This window comes from Phalacrocorax aristotelis, chromosome 5 (genome assembly GCF_949628215.1).
Source record: "Phalacrocorax aristotelis chromosome 5, bGulAri2.1, whole genome shotgun sequence".
In the NCBI taxonomy this organism is placed as follows: domain Eukaryota; kingdom Metazoa; phylum Chordata; class Aves; order Suliformes; family Phalacrocoracidae; genus Phalacrocorax; species Phalacrocorax aristotelis.
Window position 1 is genome coordinate 1,315,340 of NC_134280.1, and position 16,773 is coordinate 1,332,112.

A 16,773-nucleotide genomic window follows, 5' to 3' on the forward strand; every position below is an offset into this window, starting at 1 on the left:
TGTAAATCCGACATAACACTTGATTAGCTCATTTACCTACGTTAGCCTGTTTGCTGAGGGCTGCCCAGCTCCTCTGGAGGCTTTTCCTGAAGGCGTAGATCTTCAGATTCATGGAATGCCAAATCTGATACACACACTCATGGGATAATTTTTGCATGAAGAATCCACAGTCAGAAAATAAAATCTTTAAGACTTCCAAAAGTTTTCCTTTTAGTAAAAGTGCAGTAAGATATAAGTTCGCGAGGTTGTATCCATTATTCAAATGTTTTTTTAAAAATCAACCTAACAAACTGGGCCTTGGGTTAGATAATCCCCTCCCATAGCACACAGGCTTTGCCTCCCCAAGGATTTTGTGCCATTTGTAGAATTTTCTTTAACTGAGTTGTCATTATAGGAAGGAAACGTTTTGCTGCCATTGATGGCTTGCATATAAATTCATTCAGAGCAAGTACGTTTTAAATAAACTAAGTCAAAGTCGGTGAACGAAATACAGAAATTGATGCTTTGAAGTTCTCGGTGTTGTTTGAATCCAGCACTTTAATAGACAAGAATTTAAAAAAAGATTCTCACATGGCCACAAATATACATCCTTATATCGCCTCCTGTTTTGTCAGCAGTATTTCTTGTATTCCCTTTGTTGACTTTTTCCTTTCTTCGGGTTTTTTCCGCCCTGCTGCGTGTTTAATTCTGGCAGGCGCTGGCTAATCAAGCCTGTGTTAACTAGATAATCTTCCCAGCCACTCCTGCCAGGTGATGGGCAAAATTCCTGCCTTCTGCAGGGGTGCAGGCAGGGTCACTACGTTCGGGGACGGCACTTGATTTGCTCCCCCGCTATTCGAGACGCTAACGTTAATGATGAACGTTATGAATAACAATGCTGCTCGTACAGATCCACTCTGGAAACCTGCTATCGTCGCCGTCTTTATACTTTATCGCTTTTCCATATGGGAGCTGGAAAATCACTCTGAATGTGTAGAAGCAGATAAATATTCCGGTCCTAGGTGTTTTCCTGAGATTGTTTACCCGCTGCTTGGGCTGGAATTGCTAGATCTAATTGACTGGTAACAGTATGCAGCATCAGCGTGATTATTTTCGGAGTTATCTGTGCTCGGGCTGCTGCGGTGAGGAGAGGATGCTGTAGATGGACGGTGACGTCTCTGCCACTTCAATTACTGCTGGTACCCAACTCAGCGTGCATCTCGCCCCGCTCCGCGGTGGCGCTGGCGCAGCAGGCCGGCGGCCAGGGGAGCCACGGGTGAGGATGCTCGGCAGGAGCATGGCCGCGGGGGCAGGGAGAGGTCCGGGGTGGGCCACCGCTGCCCCCCCCCGGAGCCCGCGGGGCGCTGGCAGCTCCCAGCGGGGCGTGCACCCCCCTTTGAGAGGGGTGGGGGGATGGATCCCAGCTGGACAGTAGAAAATCTGTGGAAATTCAGGATTTCAGATTAGGAAATGTGGGTGGGGCTTTAAAAAAAAAAAGTTTTAAAAAAGCACATTTAATTGTTTTCTGTATTTTCTGGCTCACACCACCATGGCGACAACACCTATAGGATGCTTTAGGATGATTCGAGTTTATAGAAAAGAACAAATAAATAAGGCCTCATGAAGTTCTAGGAACCACTGTATCGGTGTCTTTTAAAATGGCTTTATTTTTAAGTGCGGAAAAAGTGGAGAACTGTGACCTATTGTACTACCTATAAATGAAAAGTAGGTACTAAATATTTTATTTTTTTCCCCACTGGTCTATTTATTCTTCTGCCTTGCTTTTCAATCTTCATGTAAAGTTTGTGCACGAGTGTATGTGTACTTTCTCTCTATGAGCACATACAGTATCTGTAACCGTGGGCTGGATTTAATAATTCAAAGTAATATGAAACCTTGCCAGTATGGAAATAGGCTTGTCATTGGCTGTATGTGCTAGCTAGATAGGATGAAAAAAAAAAATATCTCATTTTTGGAAAAATAATCAGAGATTATCAGCTGCATCCAGGAATTTTTGGAGTCTCGCAGAGAGGAGTCGCCTACTCTGCCCATATGCATTTAAACTTCCCCATTGACACAGAAATATAATGCTTATATTAAATACATATCTGAATATTTCTGTCTTGTGCTCCCATCACTTGCCTCACTGTTTGTTGCGAAGATACCAGCAAAAAGCGAAGCAAAACGATGCCGTAGTAATTAGTGGACAGAGTCAGAGTCGGAGCGGTGACAGAAACACCGAGAGCACAGCGAAGTGCCGGAAAAAACCCAAACCCAAACCCCAGAGAGCAGAAGCCTGGGCTTGACTTCCATCCCCTGCCCGCCTTCCCCCGGCTTCAGCAATCGCTTGGGCGCTCGCCTCTATTTTTGTCAGATAGAAATGTGTTTAAGCATATGCTCGGTGTTAAAGAGATTTAAGCGCGTTGCGAAGTCACGAGCCGCCGGCCGGGCTCAGGGAAAGTAACGCCGCTCGTCGGAAACGTTAGCGGCAGTCTCTTATCTTTAGCTCTCTTCGTGATGCACGGTAATATATTTGCAATCTCTTCAGGAGCGTTATGAGCGTTTTGCTAGCAAAAAGAAATAGTATTCGAGGAATATCACCTAAATTACAGCGCAGAGAGACAATATATAAATATATACATATATATATACACACACACTCTCTCTCTCTAAGTCTTAGATGCAGATCCCTGCACATCATGGAGAATAAAAGGTTCCTTTGAGCACCGGGTAATGCTTTTCATTTTGAGATGCTGTAGCCAACGTATTTTGGAGGAAAAATTAAAGCAGTTTAAAAGTTCTTGATCCAGTTAAGACCCTCAAAATCTAGTCCCTTTGCCCTTTCTAGTCTCTCCCTTTTTCAACAAGAAAATTCTTATATAAATATAGATATAGAGCATCATGACCGGAATTCCCAGGGGGGATTTTTGTGGAACTTCAGAGCAAATGTGGCTGACACTTGTTCTTTGTTACCCTTGGGCTACTGTTTTGATCATTGACGGAATGGATTTATTCTTGTCAGCACAATGAATTTTTCACTCTTGTCCTAAGTAAATTTTACAATCCTTTCTCATGTGTAAATGAAGTACGAGTATATTCAGGTGCTTTATGTTTCGACCAACTTTGGAAATTTAAAACAGGAATACCAGCAGATAGAGGAGATGAAACCTGAAACCAGAACCCCTCTTTCATTAAGCGAACCTGGGAAACGCAATGCAATTCAGGGGTCTGACTTATCTTTTTTATTTTTTTTTTCCCCGGGGATGGTAGACACATGAAACTCTAAACAGCAATGGTGAAATAATTGGTATGAAGATGGAGAAGCTTAATTTTGATGAAGCAATTAGTAGTTGTTTCCTGATTGCTCTTATTCCTGTGAAGAGGAGGTGGAGAAGGTGGTGTCACCTCTTTCAATTCTGAACCGTTTCACAGCTCCCAAGACCTTTTGCCCTGCTATTGGACACCAGCGAAAGTTGCTTTGAATTTTTTTAGGAAGTGTATTGAAACCATGGATTCTCAAGAAGGTTAAACATAAATTAGTCATAGAGCCAACAAAAGAGAGAGGAAAAGACGAGGCTGTACGAATATCGTCCAAATTTCTGTGGTTTCTAACTGCTAGTGTTTAATTAGGAAAAAAATAAAAACCCCTAAATTCTTTTGCTCTGTAGAATAATAATAACAATAAAAAATGCTTTGGAAAACACTGCCATTTATAACCTCAAACATGAATGTGCAACGAGCTGTGTAACGCTGCAGATCTGAGCAGTGTTTAAGACAACAAAGTGCTATTTGATAGTCTAGCCTTTCTGTGGAACAGCTCTTCTTCCTGCCTTTGATGTGTGGATGGTTTATTTAATCAATTATTAATCAAAGTTATGGCATTCTTCTTATATATTTAGGTAAAAACTAAAAGATGCCTCTTCTTGCTTTCTTGTTTAAATAAAAGTTTAAATAGAATGTGGAAATACTTGCTTTTGAACAACAAAAAATAATCCGTATTGGAGAGCTTCCAGCGTGAAGCGTTTGAGCAGTATATTGTGTGTTTAGGGAAAAAGGGGAGGAAAAAAGAAATAGACATTTCTAAGTCCTGTTGCTCAGCCAAAAGGAGCCAGAAGGTTTCTGCTAACCTGCCTTGGTATAACAAAGAGCGGGACAAATAATTTGATTAGTGTTTTCTTCGCCTGGGTGCTGAACCCGACCCGGAGGTGCCGAGCGCGGCGGTGCCGGGGAGCGGGGTGGGCAGCCGGACACTCGGCGCATGGAGCATCTTGAGCAGTTGGTAACATTTGGCAGCTTAACATAGAAAAAAATGACTGCTAGGGAAATCTCAACTGCTGCTAATTAGCAGCAATGAACTCTGGGTAAGGACAGTACATTTTAATGTGAGAAGAATTTTACAATAACCACCACACTGAAAGAAATAGAAGGAAATGCTCCCTAGCTGACCCTTGTGGCAATCTAAGCTGCATATTGCAATAATCCTGTAAATTACTATGCTTTTTTATACAGTAACTTGGAGTTAATTAGTAATTTAACATTCCTCTACGCTATTAAATGTCTTTCTTGCATTATATTATGTTGTTTCATGGTCTTACCTTAACACTAATGGGGTTCAGTTATATTTTCTCAAAACAGTAACAGTAAAATAAAACCGAGCTGGAAAATTAATTAGTTCTCTTTTACCTTTGATTTACCTGTTAGTAACAATTAAGTGGCAATGTACAGTTTTGAAGCGGTACGAGGTTACGCGGAGATGAATAGGCTCCCGGGATGCGCTGCCGGCGCGGGGGATGGAGGTGAGGAGTGGGCGAAGCGCTGGGGACGGTGCCGCAGGCTCCGCGGGCTCGGGGCCGAGGCAGGCAGGGAGGCGTCCCCGCCTCGCCCCCGCGCCGACGGTGCCGGTGCTCAGCGATGGAGGCGGGCGGACATTGGCAAAGCAGGGCTGGGGGCTTGCGGGCTGGGGGCAGCATCCCGGGGATGCTGGGGAAAGCGTTTGTTGGGGAAAGCTGGAGCTATGCGCAATTTATTCCTCCTCCTGTGTCGTCTTTGCAGCTGCTGGAATCCGCGGGCTAATTAGAGTAACCAACAACGATGAAACATGTGATCTGAGTGGAAGTTTAGGATATAATTATGTGGGGCATCAGGTGAGAGAGTCTCTCCTAGATTAATCCAGCTCAAATTAAAAGTTGGAGTGCTTTTTTCTCTCCCTCCTTACTCGACAGTCATCTTTTCAGCTCCATCATTTGCTTCCTTTTAAATTCATCAGAGTGTTCGGGCTGATTCAGACAGGCTTCTCACCAGCTGCTTACGAAACTTAAGTGTTTGGAAGCGATGGGAGGTGAGGGGGGTGCCTGCGCTTCCCATCGGCGAGATCAAGGTGGGCACCACAATGGAGCGGTTTGGTGGAAGCGGCTTTGGGAGGAAGGGAGAGCGAAAGGCGTGCGCTCGCGAGGGGCTGAATTCAACACAAAACACTTCCCGAAGACTTTGTCTCTAGGGGCTCCGGCTAAAAGCAGCGCTGCTACCATTTAAAACCCCATTCTTTGCAGCTGGATTTGAGCATCCATAAAAAATTCATCCCCGCTTTAAGAGATTTCTGCTTTCCTGTCCTCCCCATTGTTAGACAAATTGAAGTGTGCACTCTGAAGGAGTGCGGCGGTGAACTGAGAATTTATTTACTCATTCGATTCTAATATTGAGAGAATCTGCTCTCCCCGTTCAAAGGGTAGAGCAACAATGCGAGTGACATCGGGTCAGCGGCACTTCACAGCTACCTGCGAGATAGAATTGTTCTCCTGGCAGATAGGAAGTGACTGAAACCTCTTTTTCTCATCAATGTCTATCATGATTGATGGCTCTATGGTCACACTGAATATGCCCTTTTTAAATAATTCACAATGTCATCATCATAGTACTAGTTTATAACTAGCCTGTTATTTTTACCTTTGTTCATTCACTAACAGGAGATTCGATAAATTAAGTACTATGGATTTTGGTAGCATTAGAACTGATTGAAACATTCATTTTTCTTTCTGTTTTCTTTTCCTTTTTTTTTTCATTCTTTCAAGGCAAAGCCTTCCTGCACGCAGTAGCAAAGATTTTTAAAAAGCCACGAGCTTCGGGTATGATAATTCATTAAAAAACAGCTTACCAAATCAATATGTTCTTGTTGATGACATTAATTAAAATAAAAAGAAATCACCAAAAGAAAGCAGCTGCCTTCACCTAGCTTGGATTCGAGTTCATCTATCATTGAGGGCACGGTGAGAAGGTGTTTTAGACATCACAAATGCATATTGTAAGTTCAGGATGAGAACCGGCCATTAATTGATGCCGAGTATTATTCTTCGAGCGCGCTGGATATAGTCCAAATAAAGGGTGCTCAAATTGGATAGCTGAATTATTTTAGCAGCGGTTAATGGAAAAAAATATTTAATAGTGTACTTTGCGAATCAGATTTTATTTGTTTAACTTTGACATTGGGGCTGAGTAAGTCATATTAGGCAGTTGTGGAGTATTTGTCTCTCACTTAACGGTAGAAACGCTGCTAATAATTAATGGGTGACAGGAATAATCGTATCGATTTCTTTGCTAAGGCTTTGTAATTAGAAGGCTTTAAGCAATTTTTACATTGCTTCAATGTTTGTTTTTTTAAAATTTTGTTAAACAGCTGTAAGGAAATGCCTAATTCGTGCAAAATTTGGGGTTCCCTCCCCTGCCCCGTTATCACGCAGGGCCTGTCCCAGAGCCTTGCGCCTCTTCCACAGGACGTCCCTGGAGGGCACAAAACTGTGTCAGGGCATTTGCAGCAGGTTCCTGAGCGGGAGGAAGAGGTCACGCGAAGCTTTCCTTCCTGCAGCAGCATCGCCTTGCGCGCAGATGCAGAGGATGGCAGCGCCCTTGGAAGAGGACGGGCTCCGTCGCTTCAGCAGGGCCAATATCGTACCCAAAATGTGAGCGCTGCTGCCGCCGTGGCTCTGCCCCGAGCCCTGCTGGGCCAGCTGCCAGGAGCGTTCCTGAGGCTGGTAGGGAAGGAAAAGCCTACGGATGCAGTGAGTACAGAAACAGCTATGCTCTGCGGAGCTGCTTCTCTGTCAAGGTCTCCTCATCTCACGCTAGCTCGCTGGCTTGGTACCGCCGCAGGAGGGCTGCGGCGTGAGCCTTAGGAGCTCCGGTATGGGGGGGGAAAAAAAGTCTTATTCTTGATGATGGTTTCCAGAATCAAGGTATTTGGGACTTTCTGTGTGTGCGGTGAGTGGGGCAGGACGCTTTCAAAGAGGAGCAGGTGTATTTTAAGGCTCTGCAGTTACAGTATAGCAAAGTGTTATATATTAAAGCCCACTCTACACTTTTGGAAAGTCAGCATAACATAATCACTAAATATGTGACCGAGATACCCAATTTCACCACGTTTTTGGCACAGTCGTGGGCAGCCAGCTGGAGACATGCAGAACGTGTGGTCACCCGGTGGCGTTATTCCCTGCTTTACGCTGGATTTAGGCTCTGTACCTGGGAAACCCTCCGCAGCTCGTTAGGGCTGAGCGCAGGGCTGGTGTTCTCTGGGCACGTGGAAGATTTTCCGGCTTTGGAAGTCACGGGGAGAAGGTGCCTGCAGCATCCCTGCCCCTGCGGGCTGCCCTCCCAAAGGATGCCGGGGGGGGGGCTGGGCTCCTGCTTCCCACTGCTAACGTCGGCAGAACACGGAGGGGATAAACCCAAAGTGCTGGGGTTTTGAAGAAGCTGGAAATTAAGTTTCTGGTGATGCATATGAGACCTTTAGATCTTGCATTTGCTGTTCAAACCTAGTCAAGACACATCTCCAAAGTATTTTGTTATTTTTTAACTTTGGGGTCTTTTAGTTTGGTTTTTTTATTATTGTTGTTATTATTATTAATTTTTTTTATTTATTTCTGGTTTTGAGCTTTTTTTTAATCTTCTTTTGTTTCATTGGGTTTGTTTTTTTTTGTTTGGTTGGTTTTTTGTTCATGTCTTTGGTTGAGTTTTTTTCCCCCCAGTAAGAAGCCAGCTGCCTCTACAATGACTTTGATTTCCGAGATCTTCAGTGATACCTCACGGGAGTGGAGATGATGCTGTAGCTCTGCAACTCCCTCTAGGACCCCATGGTAGTAATTAATAAGAAGCCAAGTTCTCAACTGTGACGAATTGGAAAGCTGTGAATTTGCAGATAAGAGCCGAGGGTCACAGTTTATTTGTAACTGGGTTATCGAATCATAATAAGCACTTATAGCAAAAAGCACCTTAAAAGAAAATAGTAAGGTACAAGAACCCTAGAGTAATTGGGTTTTCCCGCACAAATAAGATCCATGTAGCAAAAGAATTTCCCTTTGAAGAAACTGTTATAAATTTGGGGTCTACAGTTTCCATTAGCCCCTCATCGTTACTAGCCCATTGCAAGACAGATGAAATGCATAAAACATCCCCAACATTTGATATCATAATCCTATTTGGTTATATTTCCTAATGTTCCCCAATGTGACTATAAAAAAAAATGACAAAATCACAAGAGGGATAATGCAGCATTTAGTCACTTTCATGAAAATGTAAAAATGAGATTCTTTGTTCTTTTTAATTTTTTTTTAATTTTTTCAATATTTGGCAAATGATTTTAAAAAAAATATTATCATTCCAGTTTTGTGCACCATAAGCTCAGGGAGTTAACTGGGAAAACCCCATTCCTTCACAGATTTTAGTCTTCAGAGTTCTGGAATTTCTTCCTTCTATTCAGAGGTGAAGGAATTAAGGAATAAAAGCATAATAAGGAAAAGAGTAGTTTATTTTCTGGGGGCATAAAAATGAAAGGTGAAGCGTTGAGTCCGTGGCAGGTAACTGCAAACCTGCTGTCAGCTTTAAAATATTGCTGGGTTCTTGGACAAAAGATCTGGGCTTTGTTTAATTGAATTTTCCGCCAGGATTTAGAAGCTAAACGTTACTAATACGTTTTTGTTTAAGTGTATTCATTGAGAACTAATTACAAGGCCACTTTTAGGAAACTAGCTTCTTTCCTGGAAAATTCAGTATAACTTTGAGGACACCTGTGGCCAGCGCAAGTCTTCTAACCAGCTGGTGGGAAAGGAGGAGGAGGGGGTGCGGGGTAGGACGGCGGCTCTCCCGGCTCTCGGCGAAGCGTCGTCCCAGCACATGGTGGTGCTTGTTTCAGTTTTGCAGAAGCCTTTCTGTGTCCCTCGCCCCGACGAATGCATTGCCGAGGGGGGGTTAGCCTGCGTAATCTCTGTTCTCCAGCCGCAGGTGCCACTGGATGCCACCACAGCCTGACCCGGGGAGGCCTCGCCCACCGTTCCCATGCCTGCCTCAACGCCAGCCTCTCCTCGTATTTGGGTCTCTTGGTGTTTTTCTTTTACAAGTGGTCTGGGGGGTGGTTTTCGTGCGGTTTACTCTGCAGCGCTCCCCTCTCGCACCGTTAAGTGGGCAGCAGCGGGGTTGTGAGGGTCCCGTAGCCATGGGGCAACCTCAGCTCCTGGCCGGAGGCGGTGGAACCGAGTAGCTTTGATTCCAGTCTGAAGCCCAGGGAACCCTGGACCCAGCAGGGAGCACTCCAGCTCCTGGGAAAATACCAGTCCTTCCACGTATCTGCCTGAATTCGTTCGGTTTCATTCACATCCCCGCGCAGTCTGCCTTATCAAACTATTTCTGGTGCAGGCACAGCTATCGGTACTTGTGATTTTTGATACAGTATTGGTGGAATGAGAATTGGCTAATGGGTGGCGTTTCCTGCAGCGGCAACTGAACTGCTCCACGGAGACAGAGCAGATCTCTTGCTGGGGAGTTACAAACTGCATGGGGTGAGTCGCTCCTGCTTCGCCAGTGCTCTGGAAAATTAGGCTGAGTTTTCAGAAGCATCAGGTATTTTGAGTTTTTTTAATTTTATTTTGTTTTGTTTTGTTTTGTTTTATTTAATTTTTATTTTATTTTATTTTATTTTATTTTGAATTTAATTTTATTTTATGTTCTGTTATTTTAATTTTTTGTTTATTTTTTATTTTATTTCATTTCATGTCTTTTTTATTTATTTTATTTTATTTTAGTGGGCAATAGGAAGGTGGAGATCTGCCCAAGCCAGCAGGCAGGGCCGTGCCCGGGGCTGGGCAGGGGCTTTGCTGAGTGCTGCTGTGAAACAGCCGGATCAGGGCAAGGGATGACACTTTCCAGCAGGAACCAGCCCTTCCTCCAGGCCCCTGCACCAACCTGAACAGACGCACTTGCAAGCAGGGAGGAGGCGTCAGAGGTTAGTGCAAGCGGAGGAATTGTTCTTTGAGCGATGTTTTTTGGGCCGGGGGGGTGACCGAGAAGGAAAGCCCGTGTCTGGCGGCAGGTCCCCCGTGCAGTGGGGCGGCTCTCACACCGCCCGGCCATGGTAGACTGGAAGGGTATTCGAAGTGTAGGGACTGGGGGAAGAGAAAAGGGATGGTTTTGCTTGGTAAAGCCGGGAAACCAGCACGTATGTTAAGCAATCAGCTAAAATACATGTCAGGCATTTGTTTTATTTTAAAGCCATCTCTGCTGGAGCCCCTTTGAGTCACCATTGCTCAGCGCCGCACGCGAGCACCCGCTTCTCCAAGTCAGCCCTGTGACGACGACGTCTGCAGCGTTATTAAAACTGTTTTCAGCTCTTATTCACCCGACAACAGACAACTCCCAGTTTAGGCTGGGATTTTGCCCTTCGGAAGCACAGATGGCGAGCTCGCACCTCGCCTCAAACGCCGACGTCCGCCGGAGGCCTCGGAGGGCACGTCCAGCGGTAACTGTGGCTCACCTTCCATTTTTACAAGATGCTGGTCAGCATCTGTCTGAGGACTGAGGTGATGCTGCGGATCCATTGCCGGGATGGAGGTTCGCCATGCTTATGGCGAGATGCACCTACTCTAGAGAAGATTAGCCGCGTGCCCTAAGGAGGGATGGATCGGTAGTGAAGAGCTCTGGGTAATGAAGTCTAAAAAAGCCCCATCTTTCTCACTGAATTTTTGGGTTTGGTTTCCCCAGCGTGGCAGGCAATCTTTTACGCCCACCGAAGCACGAGTTGGGGATGCCTTTTGAACACGAAATGTTGCCCGTAAGGTATGGGCAGGTATGGCCATACCCCCTTGCCGACACTTTGAGCAGTTTGACTGCTGGAAAAGACTGTTTTCTTCTTCTTCTGTGACTGTCCACTACCACGGTAGCGCTGAGCAGAGCTCCTCCTGGCCCGAGGGCTGGCAGAGCGTCGTGGGGACAGAGCCGGCCGGCAGCAGGGAGCGGGGTGCTGGGCTGGGGTGATGCCTGGTGGCCGATGTCCTTCTGGCTGCCCACCGACCGTCTGGTGGCAGAAAGAACAAAACACCCTTGTGCATGAGAAACGCTCCCGTTGCAGAGACTTGTTGTGAAAAATCAGTGTTAGGTGGGGCTGCAGCATCTGAATCGCAGTCTTTAGTTTATGAAAATTATAATTATTTTGATTTTTGTCTACAGACAGCTTGAAATGTTGCAAAACTCTGCAGGTGCTCTCTGTTATAACAAAACCCCAGAACAGATGGTGCAAGGTACCAGGCCAGCTCAAGGGATTAAACGCAAGGCTTTTGAAATTTAAAATTAAAGCTGGGTGATCTTGGGAAAATGTGCCTGCCAAACAAGCTTGCTTAAAAAAAAAAAAGTTCTCCAAGTTCTCCATACAAGCTGATTTAAATTCAAATGAGACAAAAATTGGGCACTTTAAAAGTGCTTAAGAGAGGATTAAAAATCTGCCATCAAGAAAAAAATGGGATGTATATGAATTATTTGTTGTTGCAGTAGGATTTTTTTGTGTCCAAAAGCACATTTTCTCTTCATTTTCTTGGTAGCGCTTCAGTGGATGGTAGGGGAAAGGCTTTACTAACCTTTCCTTTCCACTGTCTGCTGCTCAAAGTATGAGCGAGACAGCGAGCACACCGAGGCGGGCAGCCTCATCCGAGTCGTTGGTAGTGGAAATGATCCCCCAAGTCCCATTCCGGGGGTGCCCGGCGGCGGGAGCACCACCGTGGGAGCGCCGGGGAGGCGACCGTGCCCAGCGCTCAGTGCCCGCCTCGCCTCGCGGCGGCCGCGGGGCTGGGGCTTTGCTCCGGGCGTGTGGGTGCAAAATTCCGCCCGTAACTTTTGCAATTAAAAGGAAGGGGGCTCTCCGTCTGAGCACGCTTCCCTTCCTCCCGCAGCAGAGAGGGAGCGGCGTTGCAAGCGGCGGAGGGAAGGCGGTGCCCGCTGCGAGCCGAGCGCGGTGCCGCGCTCCAGATGTCCCCTTTGTTTCAGCAGCATTGTTTCCCCTGCGCGGAGCAATTTCAATTTCTCATTGGCACGGGACGTGGATTTCTGCTTTTTTTTTTTTTTTTTTTTTTTTTTTTTTTCAAATGGCTCTTAATCGTGAGCCTAGTGGGGGCATTTAGGCTCACAATGAAGAAAAAGCCTACTGGGTGAAAAAGCGGCAATCTCCCCGGCTTTGATGGCCTTGTTGGCCAGAATCTGGGACTCCAGCAAACAGTTTGCTACAGCTCTATTTAAAACAGAAAGGGCTGGCAAATACTGTAACGCTGGACGGTGTTTGCTAAAGCCTTTGTTAATGTGTTAGATAACCTATTAATCACAACTTTTATATTCATATGCAAAATGTGCCTGGAGGACAATTTAATCATTTATTACAAGCACTTTATATATTTACTTTCCCTTTCCCTTCCCGTCAGAAGAGCCGTGTTCATTAACCCAGCACACTGCGGGAGGACGGCCGCCACGGGATGGGGCGCCGAGCCCGCGCCCGGACGAGAGCTGGGCAGGAAGGGGAAAGCTGCAGAAAGTTTCAGCCCACGCTGTGTTTTGATACGAATTTGAAAGCCGGCGTGATTAAAGTAATTGAAAGATTCTCTCTTATTTTGCTTTCCTATTCCTGTCTCATCTTGTCATATTAAAGGTTTTTAAGGACTTTAATTAGGTATACCGGTTACAGAGACGACAGAGAGCAACCCCTTCCACGCCCAGACACTTGATGGAAGATGATCACTTTGGCAGGTACAGGCTGGCAAGCTGAACCGGTATAAATTAACTAAGAAAGGTTAAATTAGAGTAAAATGAGGATTGCAGACCAATCTATGAAGCAAAGTTAATTCTGAGCAGGTGCCTCACTCTGTCTGCTGTGCTTAGTCATAGCTGCGCGGACGGCTCAGGATTAGGAAGCCTTTCCACGCCGATCGTCGTTAATTGTTTCTTTAAAAAGAGATTCTGCCGTGGAAGGATGAGTTAAAGTTGCAAACTACTGGCGGAGGACAGCGTGCTTCTTGTGCAAAACTTTATTTTTAAAGCTGTGCAATGCTTTATGTGGGGAGAAAATCAAAGCTCACAGAGGCTTGTGAAGGCTACCATCAGGTGAGGAGCGGAGGAAGCAAGAAACCGGCATCCTCTCGTGTGCAGCCACCCGGGCCTTCAGCCCACGCCCATGGTCCGGTGTGTCACTGTCCTCCTCCCTCAGGACTCAAAATAGGGCCAAAACATATCTCGTGTTTCATATATCCAGCTTAGCTCTTTGGACACGTCAGGGAGAGCAGGCTGTGAGGGGCTGGGGGTCAGGGCAGTGGGGTCCATCGAGGCGCTGGGGTTGGCAGGGAGCTGGGGGGGCACTGGCCACCCCCCCGCTCAAAGCTCAGCCACGCTGGGGACCATGGGGCTGCTTGCCCAGGGTCTGCTCCTGTTGAATTTTGGGTATCCCCAGGGATGCTTTCCATGACCTCCACCCTGTGGACTCCCCTGGGCTTACTCCATGTCCATGTCTTCCTCGCACGGTCCCTCCTGCGTCCCTCTTCTCTCTGCCCGTTGCCCCAGCACCCCCATGCAGGACTTTGCACCCCCATTGCTTAACCTCGGGGGGGTCTTCTGGGCCCGTTTCCCCACCTTGCCGCCCCTGCCCAGCCACCGCGGGCAGCAGGGTGCCGCACGGGGTGCTGTCCCAGAGCGTCCCAGCACCAAGGGCCAACCCTGGCCGTGAGTCATCTCGAACGTCCTGTTGAGTCATCACCATTTTGGATGGGCCACGTTGGTGTGTGTTTTTAGTGGTCAGGGCTGAAAAAAAGGGCAGTGTGATAGTGATGTATAAATGTTAATGTATCTAAATTATTATACAGTACGTGGCAGGACAGTATTACCTATGGATTGTTCTAGATTGCTTTTTTTAACTCTCCTGTAGTCTAACCGAACAATGCAAACAAACAGGGATTGATCCTATCCTTTCTCTGAATTAAAAAAAAGTAATCATTTTTGTGTTTTATCAGGATGTCTATTTGTTTTGGTATTCAATTACAGGGTTCATTAAATAAAGATCCCTATAGCTATATTTCATCTTTTCTTTGCAACAAGATATTGTGGTGCACATTTCGTGCCCAGTGCATGAGGCAAAAGCTAAGAGGCTATCTCGTTGCCTACAGTTGAGAAACGACGTTTGCCACCTCAAACTGATGGAAAGTTGCAGTAGTTTCAAAGCGAGAGCCTCACACGTTGCCAGTACGTCTGCAGCTGGCGTCGCGGCGACGAGGTGGGCTGCTCCCACAGCACCATTTTGCAGAGCTATAATAGCTGCTGAAAATGTTTTTAATTTGTTTGACAGTCTTTAATCTACCCCTTTGTTAGAGTGTTTGGTGTTGGAGTATTTTTTCGAGGACTTTGTGGTTGCTATAGATATTTTATTCCATAATAAGGATTACATTGCATGTAATCCTATGAAAAGATACAGTAATTAATTTGAAAATTGCTAAGGAGTCGGTAAGTATTTAAAACCTTAATTACGTATAACCTTGTTTTCTCTTGCAGCTCGTCAGATACAGTGTCTTTGAAGAGGGGGAGCAGCCTCTGCCGCGAAGCGTCGGTGTCGGCGTCGCCTTGCCGCCGCAGGTCCACCCCGCCCGGCTCTTTGTGCGTCTTCCAACAACCAACCGGGGCGTAAAGAGGCCGAATCCGCCGCGGAGAGCTCGCAGGCACGGGGAAGTTGTTCTTTAAAGCTCTGGAGAAATGCAGTGCATTTATCAGCTTTGAGTGGATATCATTGTGTTTATAACAGAGTGGAGGCACCATGCAATTTTGCTCTTGAAATTGGTTTATATAGATGACTGGTTGCTGTGAAGTGTGTGTCAGAGTTGCATGCAGCCGTTATGAAGTAGTACAATTGTCATCGCTTCTTACATGGTTGTTGAGAAGAGCTTGAGAGCCCAGCTCAGTCAGCTGTTGAATAGATAACCCAACACAGTTAACGTGGCATACATTGTAAAGAATTACATGCCTGCTACAATGAGCTCTGGGCCTTTGGTCTAGATAATAATCCTGGTGGGTGTACCACGTGTAGTGGCTGTCTGATCGCTCAGATATGACTGACGAAACATAAAGAAAAATGTCAGTCGGCTAAAAGAAAAATGCTGCTGTAAGTTTGTTTAAGGTTCATGTAAACGGCTGTGCTTTTTTATTTAACCCCGAGTCTCCCGAAGACTTGGCTGTCAAGCTAAATGCGGATCTATATGTAAGCTGCGGGTGAAACTCCATTTTAGAGCACGTTGAGATTTGTCAGCTGCGATAAAGGCTTTGGCCATCTCTTCCCATCGTGGTGGCCTTGTCTTCTCATTTCACAGCAAGCAAAGCCTTTATGTCAGTTTACATTTGCGATGCGTGAGCCTAACACCACTAAAAAGGATGAGTGTTCACGACTTTTTAAGTGCCGTGGCATAATTCATTTCAGTGAATTGAAGTAAGCCAGAATAATCAAGCTGGCAATATGGACTGGACTGGAGGAGCAGTAATTAATACTGCTAGCAAATTAAAAAAAAAAAATAAATATAAGGATCTGCTGTGTGGAAGCTGCAGGGCTGCTTGCCACTCAAAAGGGGCTCAGACATTGGAAAGGTGAACGGGCACGAGAAACACGTCTGTGCCTTGAGGCACCGCCGAGCCCGTGGAGTCGGGGGAGGTCGAGGCCGAGGCTGACGTTGCTCTGGACTGCTGCAACGGCACCTGTAGTCACAGCACCTCACGTGAGGTTGCTCCGCACTGGCCTCTGGCAACTTTCACCCGTTCTGCTGCTCCTGGGCTTTGCAATAGGGCATCCGTGAGTCGGAAGGGCTGGACGCGGACTGTGTGAACGAGAGGGCCGAAGGGGATGGAGTGGCACCAAAGTGTAGCCGCCCGTTGCCTATGCAGTGCTGTAGGGGAAGGAGGATTAAGGTCCTGCCAATCCTCGCATAAATTGATGATTTATTTTTTTTTTAACCTGGAAAACGTTGGTTTTTTACGTTGCTTGAATTTTGTGCATATATTCCTGTTTGGAGGCAAGACAATTTGCAGTAATACGGTTGCCCACGCTGGAAGAGCAGCTGGGACCCTGGGGTGAGCTGCACGCAGGCCAGGCAGCCTGTCAGACCTGCCCTGAGCACAGCGAGTGCAGGGACCCGCGCGGTGACACCTGTCCGTCAGACGCCGGTGTCGCTCGGCCCGTGAGGCGCTGGTTTCAAAGGCTGCTCTCTATAACGCGACTGAAATATCACTGGACCAACTTGACAATTGATTATTCATTTCCAGATGTTTCAATATCATCTCAGTAATTGAGAATTACTTTTATTTGCCTGAGTGACTGTAGGACGGAGCTTGCCAGAAAGATGGCACCCCTTCGAAAAGCCCAGGCTGGAAAAGCTGATTTTTGATGACATGGGCTGCAGCCACTCCGTTTAGGTATTTTTTAAAGAGCAACATCGCAGCAACGGTGCTTGTGTCGTGGCAGACCTGGGGCTA

General features: G+C 46.3%; 1 long non-coding RNA gene across 1 annotated transcript in view; it reads left to right on the forward strand.

The window, feature by feature from the left end:
* The window catches only part of LOC142057027 (uncharacterized), a 93,528-nt gene extending 77,384 nt beyond the window's left edge, over positions 1–16,144 (forward strand). The window contains exon 3 of the long non-coding RNA XR_012660521.1: positions 14,812–16,144. This is a non-coding gene — a long non-coding RNA (uncharacterized LOC142057027). The remainder of the gene's footprint in view (positions 1–14,811) is intronic.
* The last annotated feature ends 629 nt before the right edge of the window (positions 16,145–16,773 follow it).